Below are 21956 nucleotides of genomic sequence, written 5' to 3' on the forward strand. Positions count from 1 at the left end.
TGCCTAGACATCCTTATCATTTTGACCTATGCATATCCTCTAACCCTTTCGATCTCTAACAGTTTTATGCGATAATTCATTTCCGAGAATACAAAAATTATTTATAAATATAAGTAACTTTATCAAGAAAATTCCACTGCAACAACAACAAGGGGTGTCTGCATACAAAGTTCTACTGAAAATCTGCTGTCAAACAATAGAGATTACATGCCGGCGCTCCCACTGTGGTTGCCTGCTGTACAAACTTTGCCGGCATTATTGTTATCACCAGCTTAGCAGGTGAGCAAACAACATGTGGCTAGGCTAACTGTTGTCATAGCGTGGCATGCCGCAAATCATTTAGCCACACAGTGGGTTATTGCTGGAAAATCTTTGAGCGTGCTGTGGATTGAGGGTTGAAGATTTTGGTTTGCTTGAAGTGCGGCTTCATGTTAATGAAGGTAATCATGTTTGTCATTATTGTTGTTGGTGTTTTGAATGTGTACTTACATGTTTGTTTCGTAGAGGTCTGTGTGTGTTTCATGAAGTCCATTAAGTGTCTACTGTCTAGAGATTAAATTCACTTTAATTCAAAATTACAAGGAATATGAAAAGTGTATTTATTTATATAATCAAAACAACAGTTTAAAGATCGGTTATAGGCGGTCCGATCAGACTTGACAATATTGGACTACTACCTATAAATTAAAAAACATTTTTTGTTGAAATCTGAAGAGTTCTTCAAATAGATTTTTCGTTATTCTCTGTGTGCTATCATTTGGTAGATGCTGATTTTCGAGAACTCATGGCCATATCTTATGTATTTAGATTATTTAGTTTGGAAATTTTCCTGATTAGATTTGAGGTTAAACCATCTCTAAAACCCATTTTTAACTGACCGGAGCAAACTAAATTTTCTGAAAAGGGAAATCGTTTGAAAATGAAACCAATATTTCAGCAAAAATTGTTCTTTGAAATCTTAGCTGTGTTCAAAAGCTCGTCATACCCGAAACTACTAACTTCGAATTTATGTAAGCTATGGAATTCGGTCCTTGCTTGAAACAGAGAGGCGCTCATATAAGCCTTTATCTTATATTTCAACAATTAGTCAGAACGACAATAAATATGAATTTTCGTGGTACATTGGCTTGAGCGCCATCTATCGGATTTTTCTAATTTATGGTAGCCAACTTTAAAAGTTCATCAAAATTATTTCACCATTCATAGCGTCAGTCGACCTTGCTCCAAATACCAAAAATAGCTATTAGTAAAGATGATCAGTCCATAATGCTTTGATGATGTCTCGTATTTATCAACTTTATTGACAAAATTGAAATTGAATTTGTTGCGAAATAATAATTAATAATTTGCCGACAAATTGTTGCCGCTGAAGCGTAGAAAATGAAAATGTGCGTGAGCCACAGACGGTGAAATCAAAGTTGAAAAGCATTTATTTAACATTTATAATGCAGTGAAAGCAAAGACCGCGACCATTAAATAATTAAATTTATTGCGGCTGGTCGGACAAACTCCCTTACGGCTGCAGCACACTGACAGCCAAACAGTGCGCGGTGGCTTTTGTAGTAATCCCTGAAGCTAATGAAGAGGCGCGCAAAGGCAAACAAGTTAAAAGGATTACGCAAAAGCATATGAAGGCCCATTGGGTGGAAGCAGTAGAGCCATAACTTCAAAAGCATTTAAAAAAATATGTAAAAAGTTAAGATATTCATAATCCCAACTACCACATTTACTGCAATGCTTCAAATTCCAGCATTTTCTACACAAATCTACGCCTTCGCCTTGAAAAACCACAAGGGCTTACACATACATACAGCCGGCATTTTTTACAAAACAACTTTGTAATCATACCGACATGGCTCATTGCATTAAACACCGCCGCCGCTAAAGATCAGCTCTCACTCACTTTCAAGTACATATGTATTCTCAACCACATATACTTTATTTCTGCATTTTTACTTTATGCCGTCACTTCTACACTCTTAGCACGGCAACAACAACAACCTTACTGGCAATGTTGTTGCGTTGCAGTGCATACTCTCGCATAAGAAAATTGCACTTGATTCGCGTAAAACAAGTTAATTCCCAGTGGCACTTCACTTTCGTTGCCGACAATGCAGCAGCCAGCACACAGACGCAGTGTACCGACAGACAGACAGAGAGGCGGAGAGCGCCCGCAGATGAGAAAGCGAAACAGCGATAGAGTTTGTTTTGACTACTTGCTACTTCAAAGGATTACAAAAGCCCACTTAGTTTGTATTACAATGCGGCAGGTTTATAGTCACGTAGTCGAGTTGGTTGCTGTTGTTGTTGCGCTGCAGGTTGCTCTGTTAGTCTGTTGTTCTTTTGCGGTTTGAATGAGTTGTTGCTGTTGTTCTTTTTGCTGAGGAATGGATTTTACACTTTCTCCTTGGAATTCTTCAATACTTACATGTGTCGATGATGTGTTTCTTAAACACGAGTGTGAATTTAAGAGTAAGAATTTCAGTTTTATATGTCTGCTTTCTTAAAGCACCATTTATTATATTTTAGATCCGATCAGTAAATAGAATTTCTCTTGTATATTAAATATGCCTATAGAGTATCTAACTAATATTATATTGAGAAATTATCTTTATAAATAAATAAAACTTGATAAGTCGACGTGTGGTTGGGTTAGATCTGTTGACTCTTGCGACGAGGTCATAAAGTTGACTAGAAGTGTTGTCATACTATTCTATTAAGGTGTTTGTATTATTTCTATATTTCTGAAAAATTTATGTTAGTATGTATGTAAGAAGAGTTAGACCTACCAGCTTATATATATATATATATTTGGCGTAGGAACCGCTTTAAGCGATTATAGCCGAATCCACCAGAGCGCGCCACTCATTCCTCCTTTTTACTTTTTGGCGCCAACTGGAAACACCAAGTGAAGCCAGGTCACTTTGCACTTGGTCTTTCCACCGGAGTGGAGGTCGTCCTCTTCCGCGGCTTCCTCCAGCGGGTACTGCATCAAATACTTTCAGAGCTGGAGTGTTTTCTTCCATCCGTACAACATGACCTAGCTAGCGTAGCCGCTGTCTTTTTATTCGCTGAACTATGTCAATGTCGTCGTATAAATCGTACAGCTCATCGTTCCATCGTCTGCGGTATTCGCCGTTGTCAATGTTCTGAGGACCATAAATCTTGCGCAAAACCTTTCTCTCGAAAACCCCAAGAGTCGTCTCATCGGATGTTGTCATCGTCCACGCTTCAGCGCCATACATCAGGACGGGAATATTGAGCGACTTATAGAGTTTGATTTTGGTTCGTCGAGAGAGGACTTTACTTTTCAATTGCCTACTCAGTCCAAAGTAGCACCTGTTGGCAAGAGTGATTCTGCGTTGGATTTCAAGGCTGACATTGTTGTTGTTGTTAATGCTGGTTCCCAGATAAACGAAATTATCTACAACTTCAAAGTTATGACTGTCAACAGTGGCGTGGGAGCCAAGACGCGAGTGCGCTGACTGTTTGTTTGATGACAGGAGATATTTCGTCTTGTCCTCATTCACCACCAGACCCATACGCTTCGCTTCTTTATCTAGTCTGGAAAACGCAGAACAAACGGCGCGGTTGTTGCTTCCGATGATATTGATATCAATATCATCGGCATACGCCAGGAGCTGTACACTCTTGTAGAAGATTGTACCCTCTCTATTTAGTTCTGCAGCTCGTATTATTTTTTCCAGCAATAGATTGAAGAAGTCGCACGATAGTGAGTCACCTACCAGCTTATACTGTGTTTATTTTATGGATGGACCTCTTCAACAAGTGTAGGGGGACAACCATGATTTATAAAAACGGTAGAAATGATCGTTTATAAAAAAGTAGGAACAAATTGATAGCAACTTATCGTTGTGATGTTAGAATTGGAAATTTATAACTGAATCTTATAATCTTATAATCTGAATAATAAAATTGCTCTGAAAACGCTTATCCGATCTGTTGATATCAAACGAAAATTCAGGTGTTTTAACTCTAATATAACATTCATTAGTAGAACTTTAATCAAACTATCAATGCAATTTTTGGTTAAATCAATTAAACTTTCGGTTTACACTTTCTCGATTTGAAAAAATACAATACATAAATAGCTGGGAAATATTGCATTGAACACATTGACGATTGCACTTCACGACGTAGCGACAGCGAAATTTCCTTATCGTCTTGAAGCCAGTTTCTTGAACATTTTGAAGACGGCAGCGACATATCAAACAGATATTTCATTATTGCCGTATTAAAATCTTTTAAATTTAAAAATTTTGTTCAGTTGAGAAATTTTTTATGTAAAAAAATGTAAAAATAGGTCGATTTATTTGTTTTAAATAATCGATTGTGATTTCAAATTATATATCAAAGCTATTTTACGCTTTTGCTGCCAAAATAACGTTATGCTTGTTAGAATAATTTTACATTTCATATATTGGTGGTCACTGTACAGCTCTTCATTGTCGTCGGCAAGATTAGAAATATTTGTAATTTGGTGTCAGCGTTAACTGCAAGCCTGCTGCCGTGCTGTTGTCTAAATAACAGTGCCCATAATAACACGCGTGTATTTTAATACATGTATTTAAATAGCCTTTCGTCGTTTATTTGTTCAAGGCATATGGCATAACGAATTATCTTCTCACTCGTCACTCATAATTTTTATAAATTGTAAAAATTCTGACCATCTCGTGCTAGTAATTTCAGTATAAATTTCAATACTGATTCAGTAGACAATTCGTAAAATGTCCACAAATAAAACAAAACCAATCTCTTAATTTGCAAACAGAATCCGCCATGCTTATTTAAGCTTTAATTGTTCTTTTTTTATATTAATTTTAGTAAAAATCACACCCCATTTGTACTGCTTATTAAGTCAATTATGCTTAATTTTATCACACCCGATTTGTAAGTCACAGCTGACTAGACGCGAGAACTCAGTGTTTGGCCCGGCCGAACTTGACGACGTTTTCACCTACTTTGTATATGTTGGCGTGTAATTTTGCCAATTAATCGTAAAGAGCTTTATTTACAACAATGGTGTCTTAGGTGACCCCCACTGAAATTTTCCGCCAAACATTTTCGTAGAATATTTTAATCCTTAAATGTCCTTTTTTAAAGGATATTTTTTGATTTTCTAGAAAAAAAGGGGTCAAATTGATCCATAAAGAAACCAGTTAGTTAACCAGAGGGTTAAGATCTTCCACAAAAATAATCCTCATACAATTCCACAATACAACTCTGACCATAAGATTTCTCTCAGACATTAACTTACAACATTTTTTTCATATAGTATAATGCTCCCTTCGACCAAAAAATGAAAACTCTGACCCACTGTAAAAAAAAACTCAGATGTGCTGGACCATAAGTTTGTTCTTCAAAAATGATCTACTCAACATATCCTTTCAGAATTATGGGGTCGCTATTCTGTTCCATTCAAAAAGTCTTCATTTGTTGGACAGTATAATTTTAAATGAAGATAGTAGGTACATATGGATATGTCACTGATGTCGGTGATTAGGATAGGTTAGGTTATGTTCATGGCGTGATCCAATGGATTAGACAGCTAAAATCGCCAGTCCTTTGTAATGTCGCAAACTTATAAATAAGAAGACCAAAGCGCTGTGTGCCTGTTATAAATTTATTATTGCGGAGATGGTTCAGCATCAGTCTGGCAAAAGCTGAGCAATGAAGGAGAAATTATCGTTTTCCTCCAAACAACATCGGCAACTAGCATCCTAAAGGATGTTTAGCCTCACGGTATGTGAACTAATTGGACAGTGTCCAGTAAGGAGCCCTACCATTGCGGCCGTAGTGGAGTGGTACTCCTACGATCCACTCTGCTCCAAAAGGATCTCGCAGCGATCCGCGCTCGTGCGAAGTCTACTGATCCAGTGCCAGAAGATAGGAGGACAATGGAGTACCAGCTAGTTCCCAAACTGATGAGATTTCGGTTGCAGCATCCTTACGTCCGAGTTCATCAGCTCTGCAGTTCCTATATCGGTGATTTGGACTTGCCAATACAACTTTTGAAGAATCTCAGAACAACCAATGCTCGCATTCAACAAGATTAACGAAATCAAAAACAATGCATCTCATTTGATGTCTTAAGAATTTTTTGCTTGCTTTTTTACTGAAGACAACACGAATAGCTGATTAATGAAATGATTTGCTAAAGTGAAGCGTTCTTTTAACAAGGTCTGTGATAGGTAGATTTTTGATTGGGCGAGTATTTGTCTAATTGATACTAGAGGCAGTTCTAATCCTAAAGACTGCAAAGAAATATTATTTTGTTCCCATTTTGGTATAACTACATATATTATTGGATAGGTCTTTATATGCATAATATTCCAAGGAATGCCATTTAAAGCAATTCACCATATTAAATATTCATTTCTTCCAAATGTCGAAAATCACACATTAAGTTTACTTTAGTTGCTATAAACGTGTACTTATAACATTTATGGACCTCTTTATGGGCTTAAACACATTTCCATTGTACACATTAGCAGCGCCGTTATTGTTACGTAATAATGTTTATTTGCTTGCTGATTGCCATTGTAGAACAATAGTTGTCTGCTTGTTACAACAACATGCACTCCATTTCATGCCTGATTATATTGTTTTCTGCACGTGGATTCAACGCACTCACACTCACACTCCACTCCCACCGCCCGACATGTGTTCAGTGTGGGTTGCATTCATGTCTCGCATATATCAGTTGGAAACGAGCATAATAAATGAGGCTCAACAACGCGAACGGAAACTATGAAGTGCCCTCGTTGTGTGTATACCAAAAAAAAAAAAAACAAAAAACAAAAGTGCAAAAGTCAACTACAACCACAACTACAACAATAGCAATCGTTTTACTTGTGTTAATCTATTGCCATACTTGTATGTTACGTATACGCCCCGTGTGGCTTGGCAGAGTGTACTCATAGTGCACTTGTTTCTTCGCAAAGTACCGTTACGCAAACGACATATTTCATTCGAATACGCTTCCTATGCGGTTCTTGCAACAACTCACACCTTTTTGTGATTTTTTTTGTTTTCTTTTATCTTTCATCCTTTCGCTTTGTGAAATAAAAGCAAAAAAACTTGTTGCTGATGCGTTTTTAATTGTATTTATTGTTCATTTTATGTAGCTCGTATCTGCTTCGGTGCGCTTCTTTGCTGTGTGCTCTACATGTCGCTGGAATTTATGTGCAGCAAAAGCTGCATAACCATATTGCATGTCTGTTTGTTGTTGTTGTAGAGTTTTTCGAAATTATTTCTTTTTGTTTGCCTGCACCAACTAATGACAAATTTTGCAAAATTACTTTCCGGTGTCATCGTCATTGTGCTGCGCATATTCACGTGTGTTCACGTGTGTTTGCGTGTTTTTGTTGTTGCGCTTTTTATGACACTTTCCATGCTTTCGCTAAATTACTAATTCTCAACTCATTTATCTAAAAGTTAATGATTGTGTCGCACCATTCGCTGGGGTTAAACGTTGTAGAAGCACTCTACGTGTTCGTTGTTCATTAAATTCATAAATATAGAACAACTTTGAACGAACTCACAATACATTGTAGAAAGTACATTCGGCTGAGTCATTGTTTTATGAGCGAAAAAATACGATGTTTTGCTAGTTTGTACAATAAAATATGACTAATGTCTCATATGGGTTAGTCCATCCCCAATTTCTTAATAAGTGAAGAGTGTTCTTACAGTGCTGTTGGGTCATGCATGAAAATTATTTTCGAAACTTTCTTCTAGCAATTTGTGTATCCATAGAATTGCATTATTCTCTATCTTTCTTGGTTGCTCAGGTAAACTCGGAATATATTAGAAAACAATGGATTTTGAAAGACCGTTTTCTTTAAATATAATTAATACGAAGTTGGGTGCACATATCTTTAATACCCAAAAGTTTTTTTTTGACCATAACTCTTTTCTGTCCGATTACAGTACAATTAGAGCCAGAAAAGCGGAATGTTTTTATTTTTTCTGTGGAGGCCACAGGTCCTAATAGACATATCGACTGACTTCAAATGTGTAAAGGAACATCAAGTTTCTAAGATTTTTATCCAAAATTAGTGTTTGTCCCTAGGAGAAACTGCAATGATCGTAAAGACATTATTTTTAAGTAAAATTAAATCTATATAATATTTGTGATTTGAAGCTCACAAAATCAAAGTAAGTTTATTATTTTTTCATATTGTTTTTCTACTATGTTTATAAACTTCCTAGTACTTCCTTCATACTACTTACATCGTCAGCCCCTGTTATGTTTCGAAGATACGATGAATTCATTTACTACTCATACAAAATTTTCATAATTTTTGATATCTTTTAATTTTTCAGATTCAGAAGGGCATGAATATATAGTAACTACTTACTAATTAGAAATTTCTCGATTTTAGGTCCTTATAAATAACACGTTACGACAAAATTTATTTTTTGCTAGGTATTGTAATGAACAAATTTTTTTGTCAATGGATCCAGTCATAAGTAAAAGAGACATTTTTGCATTTTTCGAAGCTAGCTTTCAAAATCGAAATATTTGTTTTTGAACTTCGAAATTGAGTTTGTTGAAAATATCATCATTAATTGAAGTCTGTATGTTGCTAAACCAAGTAAAAATATGGGCAATACCCTAGTTTTCCTCTTATTCTAATGGTGTATAACATTTATCGGTCAATCCTAGATGATAGATACTATAGAGGGTTAAGATTTTTTCTTCTTTAAGAAAATATTTTTAAAATATTTCTTAGCTAATGGATCCATAAAATTGGCACGTGCCTTTGAACCATAATATGTATTACACTATATTTTTACCCTAATCTACCATTAAAGCATTAATTATTGGTCGAAAAAAAATATTTCAAAATCTTAAAAATTTTTTTTTTGAAGAGTTTCAGCAAAATAATGTGATTTTTAAAAGTTCTTATCAATAATATAATAATATTAAACATATAACCGAAGAATCTATCAAAGAACTGTTCACTCTTCTCTGAAGCTAATATTGCATAGCATGTATTAAACTGAAGTTGCACTGTATCATCCTGTGTAACGTCGGGAAACATGTTTTTTTCTTATGTGAACGTACTAGGTTTTTAGTGATTCCTGAATACGAAAACTAATTACAAATTCTTGGGGATATAATTGAAATTAATAAAACTATATACAAACAAAAATCATCTAAAAATATATACAACACATAGATTGTCGAATTAAGTGATTCGGATATTTTTATACTTATATATCGAAAGTTGGTAGGAGAGTATTATAGTTTAATTCACATAACGGTTGTTTGTAAGTTATAAAGCTAAAAGAGTTAGATATAGGGTTATATATCAAAATGATCAGGATGACGAGATGAGTTAAAATCCGAATGTCTTTCTGTCCGTCCGTGCGTCCGTCTGTCGGTGCAACGAATAACTTGAGTAAAAATTAAGATATCTTGACGAAACAACACATGTTCCTTGGAACCGTATTAGATTTGCTATTGAACAGTGGGTGTGGCCCCGTCCCTAAAACTTTTGAGAATATCTCACAAGCCGATAAAGCTATATAAACCAAAATGCAGTTGTTTCCCTTACGTACCCTATTACACACCAAAAAATAGTTGAAAGCGGATAATAACCATGCCCACCTCCCGTACAAAGGTTAGATAGAAAATTACTGAAATTGCGTTAACTCACTAACGGAAAACGTCGGAAACACTTTATTTTACTGAAGAAATTTCAGAGGAGAACTTCACTTAGATAAAAAAAAATGAAAAATGGGCGTGGCGTCGCATACTTATGGGTCAAAAACTATATTTCAAAAGCTACTCGACCGACTTAAAATAAATTCGGCACAAAATATTTTACAGACTCCCTGTTGACACGGATTGAAAATGGGCGAAATCGCTACTACTTCCCATATAACTCAATTTTGAATTCCATCTGATTCATTCACTTTATAAGATTACATAAGGAACCAATGAAGATAGCGGAATAAAACTTTATACAAATGATGTATATGATCTGTGGCTTCACTTGTGAAAAAATTGTCGAAATCGGACTATAACTTTTCAAGGCCCCGGATATGGAACATAAAGAACTTAGTGCGTAAGGGTAATTTTTCACCGAAAATATCGTTAAATCTGTCAGATATTTTAATTTAATAGTGTATCTATGTACCAAAAATGGTTAAAATCGGGTCATAACTTCCCACAGCTCCAATATACCTAATTATAGGGGTTTTGAAAATGAGCTGGCTTTAATTTATTAATATGTGAGATTTCTTAGTAAAATTAAATAAGCGTATAGTCCTGAAATCGGTTCAGGAATTACCTCAGCACATGTATACTATATATGACGATTTTCGTTATTCTAATGGACTTTATGACGAATTTATGGATCATCATAATAAAACTATATCAATAAATTGCGAGAGTATAAAATGTTCGGTTGCACCCCAACGTTGCATTTCCTACCTTAAAAATCCTGTTAACATCTGTTGACTACTTTTTGATATTAAATTGTTTATCTATTCATAAATTTTGTTTATTTTGGAAGTTCTTAGTGTGAAAGGTTTTAATTATGTAAAATCATATTTCAAGCAAAGATCTTTTTTTACTGCAATAAGATCAGGAAATAATTTTGTGGTCATTAACTGAGATTTTGCAAAATATTATAAACTCCTGAGCGGAAGCTTTTAGACGTAAATTGTGTTAAAAAAAAGATCTTTAAAAGCATTACTTGTTAATTTCAAATTTTAAACATATTGTTAATAGATATTTACTAATAATGATCGCATTTATATAGTGTTTCATAAAGAAAAAGAAAAAGAAAATTTTCATACGAAAAATACCGAATAATTCAAAAAAAAAAAAACCTTGGAATTGGGTGATACGAAAATTTAAGGAATTCTTAACGGCAGCTCATCACATTTTGATAGTCTAAATTTTTGGATGAATGAGTGTTCATCGTTGGAAACTGTTTAGTTATGCCGAATTATATTTCAAGCAAAGATCTTGTTTAGGACGACAAGATCAGGAAATAATTTACTGGTCACCAACTGAAATTTAGAAAAATTATTACAAAATACTGAGCAGAATATCCTGTTGAAACTTTCAGGTCTAAATGCTTTTAGAAAGTTAATAAATATTAACTAATAAACACTTTAAATGATCTATAAATGATTCTCTCAGTTAAGCAAAATTTCATTTCATGATAATATATACATTTCTCATGGTCATTTAGACCTTTTACAGTTTTTAGAAAACCATTTAAAACTTTAATAAACCAATGTCAGCAGTAACAAAAGATGTAAAATGTAGCAGGAACTGTGAGTTTACATTTTGAATTTCCAAAAATTTCTGCAAATCGCTTCTGACTCACCTTTATGTAAAGTTCAATGGCTGCAAATTCGGTTTATTTCCGGCAGTTAAATTTGCACTGGACATAGGCGAGTACATAGAGGTTACCGGCTGCATACAGCTGCTGCAACAAAACAACACAAAGTTCACGATGAAAGCGTGTACTTTTCTATTGCACTGTGCCTCACTTATGTATGTATGTGTTTGAGCTGATTACTCAGCTAGACTTTGGCGCGCTTCCGGTGCACGAATGTGTCCTGCTGTGGCTATTGTCGCTCTTAAATTTATGCAACAACTGCGAGGCAGTGAGGGTGTTACACTGCTGACGGGCGGCAATGCAATCGAAGGTGTGGCTGTATGTGTATATATTCTGTGTGTGTGTTTAGTTTTGTATGGGAGACACAGCGGTTTATGTATTTTGTCTTTTGCCGCGTTTTTTGACTTTTGTTTGCACCGCGTATTTGCTTTGTTGGCGCGCAAACTTACTGCACTAGCGGAGGATGGCTCATTGCATAATTAAATACTTTCCGTTGTGTCGCGTTGTTGCGACTCACTCTGCATACTACCTACAGTTAGAGCTTGTGAAATTGTGTGAATGCAATGGCATGGCAAATGGCAGCAAGCGAGCGAGTGCGCGGCAAAAGCAGCAACAGAACAACAACAAAAGCTTCGCAGGTACAACTTACGAGGCTAATAAATCACTTTCCATACTTTGTGAGGGGGGGACGGGCGGCATTTCAATAGACGGTGAAATGGTTGTATGCGCTACTCGAGATAATGCATTGTAAGTGGGGGGAGTATGAAGCATAAAAGCATAAAATAAAAATTAAACAAATAAAGAAAATTCCAGACGGAAGGCGTAGTATTAATTGTAGTTTGAACAACGCCAGCTTTGTTGTTGCATTTCAAGAGCTACATACTGCAGCTTGGCGCAATTTTAATATGACAAGTGCTGTGCGGGGGGTATATGCAGTAGCTTTTGCATAAAAAGTGCGCAAATTTTACGCGCGAAATATGCTTTTGTGTGAAAATTTTAACAGGAGAAAAGTTGAAAAATTAAAAAAAAATATAAAAAAAATAAAATTATAAAAAAATATAAAAGAATAAAAAAAAAAAAATAAAAAATAAAATTAAAAAAAAAAAATAGAAAATTGAGTGGCAACCATATTAAAATTGAAAAAAAAAAAAATAGAACACAAATAGTGAAGAGAAAATCCGTAGTCAACGGCACGTCTGACAGCAACAGGAAAAGTTGCCGTTAAAGCTAGGAAACAGCAGCAGCATGCAGCATTAATTTATGAGCACATAAATATCCATACACACATACTTACATACATACATGGATGTATGCAGATGACGCCGTGTATGAATACAAAATCATATGCATAAAATTTTATATATATTTATTATATGTGCTTGCTGCTATCCTGACAACAAGCCAAGCAAAAAAGTGGCTGCACGCCGAAAGGATGCTAAGAAGCATGTTCACACACACACACATACACAAAGGGTTGCATTCTTTTATGCGCATATATATAAATAAACATGCAAATAATGCATGCCAGTTTGGCTGTGTGTGCTCTGCTGCGCTTTTTATTGCTTTTTGTTGTTATACGCTGTGTAGCTGTGATGCTGCACTGCTGCGCTTTTTGTTATTATTTTTTATTATTTTTACTTTTATTGTTGTTGTTGCTTTTGTTGTTCTTTATTATTATTTTTTGTTTTTATTATATTTGTTGTTTATCACTCTGCCAGTGGAAGTAGCAGTAGTAGCGGAAATTGCGTTAAAATTCACTGCTATTTTATTATGACTAGAGTGTCACTCGCCGCCACAGCTGCTGCCAATTGCTCGCATTTTTGGCTTGCCAACATTTGCTTTGCCACTCTTTCTACTCTGCTACTATTTTTTATTTTATTAAATTTAATTTTATTGCCTTAATGTATTTTATTTAACACTCATGCCCTCTACTAGCCTGAGTCATTGCATTACTCTTTTGATTATTAATTTTTAATGCCACAATTCGTCGTTTGTGTAATTGCTGTAAATTAGCATTCGACAGCACGCACTGTTGCTATTGTATTGTATAAAATTAGATGCTCATACTCACTGTTGCACCTACTAGCTGCAGCTGCTGGCGCGCTGCCTATTTAGTATGCAAGCAAATATTTTATTTTAATATCTTATTGCTGTAGCATGTAAATTGGAGCGCTTTCACTTGCTTGTTTTAATTATTAATTTTTATTATTTTTTTACTACACTTGTAATGCACTGTTAGAGATTACAAAGAACTCAATTTTTCCATACACATTTTTTCTCAAATTTATTAATAATATTTTATTATTTTTTTACTTATTTTAATTTTTTATTTTTAGTCCACTTCCTTCACTTTATCTATCAACTCTTAATTTCTGTTGTTTATTTTTTTGTAATCTAAATTTTAACTACCAATATTTATTTATTTAATACATTTAATGTGTTATACTTTTGTATTTCGACACCCGCGTATGACGCGAAACAACGCCGTTACGTTAAATGGTCGCACGAAGACTAAATTGTATCGTTCAGTAAGCACAACTCAGTAGCGACGTTAGCAATCAGCAAGCTGCTTGTGTCAAGCAAACAGCCAACGACATCCTGCGCTGCTGCTACGCATCGTTCGTGTGCAACTGGTCGAAAGTGCCGAAGTGTTTGCTTCGTTTTGGCATCGTTTCGTCGTTGACTGTCGGTTAACAGTGTCCCAGTTTCAGTTACAGCGGTTACTGTTATGTCAACAGCTTTCTGTAAAGTTGTTCTATACCGTCTGCTAAAATGTTGTGCAACAATGTTGCTAAGCTTTGTTACTGTTACTTTAGATTACACGTCTATATTTCTTTTACTGTGTATAAGAAATGTGAAGAATTTTGATTTGTAGGTATTTCGCTACTTTGATAACTTATTTCTACAAATAATTCGGCCGAACACATATACATAGATATATAGGGCTAATTATCACAAAATTAAATTATTATTGATATCAAACATAAAACTGATTATATTATATTATGTCTTTCCATAGTAAACAAGTTTGTAAACTTTTGTAAAACTCATCATCGCAATCTCACTTAATAATCTAATTTGGAATCTTCATAATTCTCTTCAGTCGGAAAATAATTTTAAATTAAGTAAGCCTAAGCATTGTATTAAATTTAAAACGTCTTAATCCAGCCTTGTTTATAAAAGAAAATTGGAGTTTAAAATGTTCATTTGGATAGGCCCTCTTTCTGTTATAAATTTTCATAAGAAAAATATATTTTCTCCGCCCTCCAAATATTTCCATAGTCTTGATAAGAAACAAAGGCAATTATTTATTATATTTTCTATTATTTAACCAAATAAAAAATTGATGAAATGTTCATGAAATTTTTAAGGTTTTGATTGGCACAAAGGGAACTTCAACTAAATTTTTTTGGACTTTCTGATACTCCAAACGAAACGCAAGAACGTTGTTCATATTTTTTTAATTTCTTTCCCTATTTTATTTCCGAGATCACTGCAGTAACATACTGGTTATTATTCACTCAGTTGTTCTACGAGAGTTGCTTTCTTAACACAAGATTGTTGGTAAAATTTTTTCACAGAATCCTTTACATTTTATATTTACAAATATTTTTTTTTATTTTGATTTTGAAAATAGAGTAGATGATTCTCTATCAATTCATTTTTAACATAAAAAGGTACAAAAATCGATCTCATCTCAAGAATGACGAATCGCATTTTTGCGTAGAAAACACTGTTGTATTGTTTTCCTTTTGATTAGACTTTACCAGCAAGTATACCCCAAAGGTTCTCAATACGGTTATAATCAGGACGACATGGAGGCCTTTGCAGTAATTTAATGAAGAAAACCACATTCCCGATTATCTCGACACATTTAAGGATGCATTATCCTGCTGAAATTAATGAGAATCATTTTCATAATAATACTGTGTAGATTTCGGAATTCATTTTCATTGTAGTAAATCAAATTGGCGATGCTCTAAAATACGAAAAGATTGCCTAAACCATTAGAGTTGCTCCTCCGAAACTCCGCTTCGAACATATTACGCCATGTCTGCTTAGATCATGCCAATTAAAGCTATAACAGTCCGGTCCAAATTCGATTCGAAATTCTTCACTCCAGGACGTGTATCTTCGCACAAATTCCAATCGTTTTGCCTTACGAACATCAGTCAACCGTGTTTTTGACTTAAGTTTCGTCAATTTTATTGTGGGTATGGAGTTCAAAACCCGTGCGATATGTCTGGAAGTGACAAGAAGCTCTAATTTTTCCTGGATTTGTCGAGAAGATAAGGTATTTTGCATGGATTCATAACGAGTTTTTCCCATTTGGCGCACTGTAAGCTTCGTTTTTCCACTAGTAAAAGCCTTAGCGCCATAGTTTTGGCCATTTTTCTAAATAAAAATGGGTGTATGTTCAAGTTGAACCTAAACAAAGTCCCGGGCTATACTCAAAAAATTCCAAATTTTGAAAATTAATAAAGCAATACTTATTTACTAATGCAAACCAGAGGCTCAACGATATTCTAAGTATAATTGGGTAATAGCAGTGGAAATCTTTACTGTCCACCAACAATGTAAAGTCTAACGAAGTATTGACCATCTTACTTTGTCACTGTCAGATATTGGATATGGGCTTTGCTGCACTGCTAAATGTAGGCAAGACATATTATGAGCCTAAGGGCTTTGGTATTTACAATACTAAGAAAATAAGGAAGCAGTGTCACAAACCTAAAAAATGTGCTTAAGTGACAGCGATCGTTTTAGCGAACTCTTGAAATAATTATATTGTAGAAAATTTTTGTGTCCTGTGTAGATAGAGTAGACGACTCAGAGCAAGTCACCTTTTTCAAGGAATTGCAACTTTTTGCAAAATATTAGGTTGGCAAATATCTCCCTTTCGCTTATTTTGCTATTTATTCAATGCTTTATAAAAAGTGATAAAACCGCTAAAACAGCTAAGGGAGCTTCTAACGAGCCATCAACGAAGTGTGTGGTCTGGCGTTGTCCTGGGGGAACACTACACCCTTCCTGTTGGGCAACTCTGGACGCTTATGGTCGATCGTCTGCTTCAAGCGGTCCAGTTGTTCGCAGTAGATGGTAGAATTAAGCGTCTGGCCATATGGGAGCAGTTCATAGTGGATGATTCCCTTCCAATCCCACCAAAGACATAGCCAAACCTTGGCCACTGTTTGGAACGATTGACCGGCCTTCGACTACGACCGTTTTCGCTTGATATTGACGTATGTGATCCATATTTCGCCGCCAGTCACCATCCGCTTCAAAAATGGGTCGAATTCGTTCCGTTTCGGCAGCATATCGCAAGCGTTGATTCGGTCCATAAGGTTTTTTTGCGTCAAATAATGCGGCGCCCAAACATCGAGCTTTTTTGTGTATCCAGCCTTCCACAGATGGTTTAAAATGGTTTGGTTGCTAACTCCCCTCTCTTGGGTGATGTCACGAGTTGCCACATACGAGACTAACTCGATGTTTTACATGACTTTATCGGTATTCGTCGTCACAGGTCTTCCGCCGGCTGACTTATACATGGTGTCGTTTTCACCCGCTCTGAATCGTCGCAGTTCGAAGTGATAGAGTACCATCCCACAAAACCCTATTAATCTCACGGAACGCTTGTCTAGCGGATTTGCCTTTAGCGAATTTCGGCGTTAGTGAACTCCATGTTTACACGTCTAAACTGTTGAATACAATATCCAAACTAATCATGCATAGCGCCGTTTTGTAGGTTATGTCAAAACCTTTCAAAGATGTCTAGTATTGCCAGATACCAGCTCTGAAGCGCTTTATGCATAGCCGCGAAATTCAAAAGACAAAAATGCGGAAGAGATTTATCTGCCAACTAAATATATGTATTGCTGAATATATGGTATTAATACTTAAACATAGTATTTGAAGATAATAATATACATTTAAATAAAACTATTACTAACTGCCAAGTTCCTTGCAATCCGAATCTGAAATTATACATATGTTCTCCCAAACTATTTTTTAATGATCCCTACAAAACATAATTTATCGCCAAAATATTTACAGTTACAAAAATGTGCAACTTATCAGTTTTGCCAATTAAGGTCAAGTAATTTTCAAAGTAATTCTCTGCAACCACTTAAGCAAGCTGGTTATACGCAAATTGTGCCCAAAACGGAATTACAAAACTATGGCTAATAAATTTTGGGCAAACAACAAAATCAGCAGAAAATTTTACACATAAATAGCAAATAATTATAAAATCAAAGGGCAACTCAGCGAACGCAGGCATTGATAGCATAATAACATTAACAACTTGTACAACAACAAAAATACATTGAAATTTGCAGAGACAAAAGATAATTTGTAGTTGTGTGTGTCTATAATGCAAAAGTTATCAGGAATTAATGACTCAACATTAACACGAGAAGTTACACAAGCAACAACAATAGCAAAAACAACGGTATTATTTATCTGCTTGTATGTGTGCGCTATTATTGGGTGACTGTGTTAATAATTGTTTTTGTATGTGTGTCAAAGTATGTGCTCTTCTCGCTGTCGAAGTGCGGTTGGGTCGGTCGGTTGGTGGGTCGTTCAATGCGAATTTCGCCTATTCATTTGTGCGGATAAACAAACTCATGTAATCACTTTTAAAGTAGAAGACAATTTACGAGACCTGCTCGGGGTTTTTGTAATCAACAACAGCAAAACAACAACAACAACACTGCCTACGATCTTAGTTTATAAACAATCTATATACTATAACCTCATTTATATTTGTCTGTGGGTGTTTGAATTTGCATGTGCCCTTGCGCCTAAACGATTTTACCCATTTCCATGTCATGCCACGGTTGCTTATTTTAAGAAATTGTTTTCACCAGCAAATTGTCAAAGGGTATATCAGCACACCATTAACATTGAAGGAACCTTCAGAGTTCAGCTTTGCGTTGATTGCTGATTGAAGCGTCCGCAATAAACACCTTAAAACTTGATGATGTCATTCTATTAAAAATCGTTTGCCACATAAACATTGATGTGCTTGCAACATTTTATGAAACCCTACTTCAGTTTATCTCGATATACATATATATTTGGGCATCCACTTGAGTGGCGTGAAAATGTGGTGAGTTTGGAAAACCACTAAACTACTGCTTGTCAGTAATATCACAGTCCGTGTGTTTCTGTGATGCGAAAATTGTTGTCACGCTTTGAGTTGGTTGACTGGTTTTTGAGCAACCCTTTTCACTTTGCCACTGCAATCTATTTGCTTCGCTTCCCTTTGTTTGGGTTATCTTTATTGAATCTTGTGGAAATTTTGTTGATATTTGTTAAAATTTATGAATCGTTTTATGACTAACTAGTTTTGCGAGTATATTATGTTAACAAAGTTCGAAATTTACCAAAAATGTGCAGAATTATTTTTGATTAAAAAGTTGTCAGATGAATGGTGATAAACTCGTAGTATTCGAAATGTATCCATTATCGGATTTGATCAAATTTTAACGCTATAATATAAGTTTACATACAACTCTATATGATAATTAAGAAAAAACATATTTTTTGTAAAAAAATATAGCATCTCGCAATGCTGTATAAACTGTTGGTTCGGTTTTGATTGGTTGTAAAGGGAGGCAAAGTGAGCATGACGGTAAGTGTCCATCATTAGGCCCATTGTGCTCCCCAGAATTACCCTGATAAGCATCACTTAAACAACTCGGTCGATGTGACGAAAATTCTAAATTTTTTCCATTTCACCTGCCCAATTTCTCTTAGGTTAGAGAATTAGAAGTCAAGGAAAGTGGTTTTTTGGACTGTCCACTGTCAATATATTCCCATACTAGTTTTGTGGTAAGACCAATGTTGCAAATGTTCCAAGACCTAAGATGTTCCCGTAGCATGCATTGCTTTAGGTAGTGCTTGAGCGAAGTGAAAGGTCTAGGGCCTGCTAGGCTATGCAAAATAAGTTAATGGACCTGTTGGTTAGCCCACTTATCGTCGTCGGTTCGATTTTGCTCTCGTGATTTTTTAAATAGTACACTTCCTGCTTGTATAAAAACAGCGGTACCTCCTATCTAATCATCGCCGTGTTCAACCAAGGTGTTCGTAAGAAAAGGCTTCATTGCAGTTCAGTAGTCAAAACGTTTAAGCGAGAGACGGATCTTTACTTACTCATTTTGTAATCTTGTTGTATACCAATATTTGCTTGAAAATTGATTTTTACACTTTTCTTGTGAAATACGTACCCGTAGAGAGAACTAAGCTCCTATTCTGAAAGAATACAAATTTTGTCAAGAGTGATATAAATATTTTATTTGTCTATCGTTAACAGAAACTATGTTGCACGATTTGCCCAAAAATGGTGGAGATGTCCAATCTGAACTACCGTTGAAAACGCATTTGTTAAGAAAACATAACTCTCACACTCTGATATATAGGCTATCGTTCAATAAGTTTTTCGGTAGAGACTTCAGTAACAGTTAGTTTGTAAATTGGTGATAGCTAGACCACAATGTTGTGGTTATACCGGCATGCCTCACTGGAGTAATGGTTATAGCTTAACAACGACTAAAATTAGTAAAATTTACTTTATGGTAATTTATGTGGGTTTCAAAATTTGAAAGAAATGTCTTATTAAATTATTATCCAAGTAATATCAAGTCGATCCGAGTGAAATTCTAATAGTCCTTTTAGAAGTTCCGTCCATAAGGCCACATCAGTTTGAATATAAAACTTTACACGCGTTTATCTCAAATTTTGTTAAAATTTTGCCTCTCAAAGATCTTTGAAATATTATCTAATTAATGAACGAATGAGCCAATATATGTATGGCGAAAATTTGAGCATAAAAAATGTAGAAGTACCCTTGTTTTCAACGTCTGAAGCTAACCAAACCCCTTAAGTGTCTTACTTTGAAAACCAGTGTTCTTTCAGCGGAAGCATATCGACCCGACTTCGAAAGCGCAGGAAAATAATATTCAACGAGGTTTTTGTAGGGTTGTTGGAAATCTTAAGAGGGAGCCTGCTTTAGAGGCTTCAAAAAATCTATATTTTCAAGGATTTTTTTGGAAAGGAAAAAAATGTCTGATTGAAAAGAAAATTTAGGATTTAGGATTTATTCTTATTTAAGAGTCTTCTCAAATTTCTTAATTATTATACATTAGATATTCTTCATATTTGAAGAAATTTACAGAGGCGCCTCGAGTATGCACTTTCTGTGTGGCGGGCAAGATGCAGGTCGCAATTTTCATATGAAACAAAAAAACAAAAGACATTTTTAATTTGCAATAGTGTAATTCCTAGGTGAACCAAAAAAATTCAACAAAAAGTGAAAATTCAACAATTTTTCGCAGATTAAAAAAAAATGCATTTAAAAAAAATGTAAATCGTTTAAAACCCGGATTAATGTTAACTTTCTTAAGGTATTTTAGGTTCACCTAGAAGAGAATTTAATTCCAAATACAACGCATTTTTATTCGTTTCGATGGGATGTTTACTTTTTTCCTATCTTGCCCGCCAATTTGAAAAAATTATAAAAATGGAAATCCGAAAAATCGCGTGTCAAAGTTTTCGTTCACAAAAAATCGTAAATTTCTTGAACTTACCCCATTAATATGCTAATCAGCGCTTCCTGCACCCTATAACTGTCCTTCGGACTCTTCAAAGAATTGGTTTTCGGCCAATTGCTCGCAAAAAAAAAAATCGATTTTCTGAAGCCTCTACAGCAAGCCTAAAAACCTTAAGAAATTGTCTTCTTCTGTATTTATAAATGTCCGACTTGTCTCGCTACTGTATTCTTACAAAAAAAAATATATGATTTTTGCAAAAGAAAATGTCAACCAGCGCACTCATTCGTGAAATTTTATTATATAGGTTTCTTCAATGCTATCAAAACTTAGATATTCATTCATGGGGACCCTCCATAATGTCATTAATGTCGAATAATGATTTTAATAATTCTTAATTAAATGCTTATGTGAAGCAGAATGGAATTTCTGCTGTCTTCATTGCAAGATTGTAACAATATGCTTTTGGATGTACGAAAATTAAAAGTTAAACCTTTCCAATATTGTTATCTGTTTAGTTTATATAATCATCCTATTAAGATATTTAAAATTGAGTTCACAAGAGTTGGATGTTAAACGGTTTTCTTTTATTCCACTGTTTTTAAATTATTCGGATTTAATTCTTGGAATCAATTAAAACATAGAATTTAAATCTTAAATAGCTAGACTAAAATTCCCTGTACTGTGAAAGTAAAATTAAACATTTAGTGTTCTTCCGCTTATTCGCTTACACCACTCTTTATGCATTAGAAAACCACATTTGTGATATTAAAAATAATAAAAACAATAAAAAAATGTTATATGGAAAACATTAAAATGTGTCATCAACAATGGATTTTATATGCCAAGCAGACGACAGTGACAGGTCGCAGCAATTACTTACTTCACCGGATGATGGCCTATGAAATGGAGAAATTATAAAACGGAAGCGTATAGAAAATGTTAAAAATTACAACAAAAAACACAATAAAAAGAAAATAAATTGTTACGGGAAGTGAAATGCAAACAACAAAAA

The 21956-nt window shown here is 34.8% G+C and overlaps 2 protein-coding genes across 4 annotated transcripts in view; one reads left to right on the forward strand and one right to left on the reverse strand.

Moving 5' to 3' along the window:
• The window catches only part of LOC105212253 (neurotrimin), a 53850-nt gene extending 42371 nt beyond the window's left edge, over nucleotides 1–11479 (reverse strand). For both annotated transcript variants that reach the window (XM_029040176.2, XM_054232207.1), the window contains exon 1: nucleotides 11376–11479. The gene's annotated coding sequence lies outside the window, so the exon portion shown is untranslated. The remainder of the gene's footprint in view (nucleotides 1–11375) is intronic.
• LOC105212204 (dynein axonemal intermediate chain 4) overlaps nucleotides 1–21956 on the forward strand; it is a 215412-nt gene that overhangs the window by 130270 nt on the left and 63186 nt on the right. The gene's annotated exons all lie outside the window — the stretch shown is intronic.

This window comes from Zeugodacus cucurbitae, chromosome 5, assembly GCF_028554725.1.
Source record: "Zeugodacus cucurbitae isolate PBARC_wt_2022May chromosome 5, idZeuCucr1.2, whole genome shotgun sequence".
Taxonomy (NCBI): domain Eukaryota; kingdom Metazoa; phylum Arthropoda; class Insecta; order Diptera; family Tephritidae; genus Zeugodacus; species Zeugodacus cucurbitae.